The sequence below is a fragment of the Mastomys coucha genome, chromosome X, assembly GCF_008632895.1.
Source record: "Mastomys coucha isolate ucsf_1 chromosome X, UCSF_Mcou_1, whole genome shotgun sequence".
NCBI classification, from domain to species: Eukaryota; Metazoa; Chordata; class Mammalia; order Rodentia; family Muridae; genus Mastomys; species Mastomys coucha.
Window position 1 is genome coordinate 13,429,111 of NC_045030.1, and position 1,651 is coordinate 13,430,761.

The window sequence follows — 1,651 nt, forward strand, 5'->3', positions numbered from 1 at the left end:
AGGTTGTACTATGGATATTCTGAGCTTTTGGGCTAAAATCTATTTATCAGTGAATATATACCATGTGTGTTCTTTTGTGTCTGGGTTACCTCAATCAGGATGATATTTTCTAGTTCCATCCATTTGCTGTTAATTTCATGAAGTCAAGGTTTTTTAATAGCTGAGTAGTACTCCATTATGTAAATGTACTATAATTTCTGTATGTATTCTTCTGGGTTGTTTCCAGCTTCTGGTATAAAATAAGGCTGCTATAAACATAGTGGAACATGTGTCCTTGAAGCATCTTCTGGGTATATGCCCACTACTTGTATAGCTTGGCCCTCAGGTAGAACTATTCCCAATTTTCTGATAAACTGCCATATTGATTTCCAAAGTGATTTTATCAGCTTGTAGTCCAACCAACAATGGAGGAGTGTTCCTCTTTCTCCACATCCTTGCCAGCATCTGATGCCACCTGAGGTTTTTATCTTAGCCATTCTGACTGGTGTAAGGTGGAATCTCAAGGTCATTTTGATTTGCATTTCCCTGATGACTAAGGATGTTGAACATTTCTTTAGGTGATTCTCAGCCATTCAAGATTCCTCAGTTGAGAATTCTTTCTTTAGCTCTGTACCCCATTTTTAATAGGGTTATTTGTTTCTCTGAGTCTAAGGTCTTGAGTTCTTTGGATGGTAGCCCTCTATCAGATGTAGAATTGTGAAATATCTTTTCCCAATCTGTGGAAATCCCATTTTGTCCTATTGACAGTGTCCTTTACCTTACAAAAGCTTTTCAATTTTATGAGGTCCCATTGGTCACTTGTTTATTTAGGGCATGAGCCATTGATGTTCTGTTCAGAAAATATTCCCCTGTGTGTTTGAGGTTCTTTCCCACTTTCTCTTCTGTTAGGTTCAGTGTATCTAGTTTTATGTGGAGGTCCTGATCCACTTGGACTTGAGCTTTGTACTAAGGAGATAAGAATGGACCATTGTACATTCTTCTACATGTTGACTGCCTATTGAGCCAGCACCATTTGTTGAAAATGCTGTTTTTTTCCACTAGATGGTTTTGGTTTCTTTGATCAAGTGACCATAAGTATGTGGGTTCATTTCTGGGTCTTCTATTCTATTCCATTGATCAACCTGTCTGTCTCTTTACCAATACCCATGCGGTTTTTATCACTATTGCTCTGTAGTACAGCTTGAGGACAAAAATGGTGATTACTCCAGAAACTGTTGTATTGTTGAGAATGGTTTTTGCTATCCTGGGATATTTGTTATTCCAGATGAATTTGAGAATTGCTCTTTCTATCTCTGTGAAGAATTGAGTTTCACATAAATATACACAAAGCCTACAGAACACCAAACAAATTGGACCAGGAAAGGAATTCTTCCTATCATATAATAATCAAAAATACCAAATGCACTAAACAAAGAAAGAATATTAAAAGCAGTAAGAGGAAAAGGTCAAGTAACATATAAAGGCAGGCTTATCAGAATTACACCAGACTTCTCAACAGAGACTATGAAAGCTAGAAGATCCTGGGCAGATCTCATACAGACTCTAAAAGAACACAAATTCCAGTCCAACTACTAAGCCCAGCAAAACTCTCAATTAACATAGATGGAAAAACCAAGATATCGCCGGGCGGTGGTGGCACGCGCCTTTAATC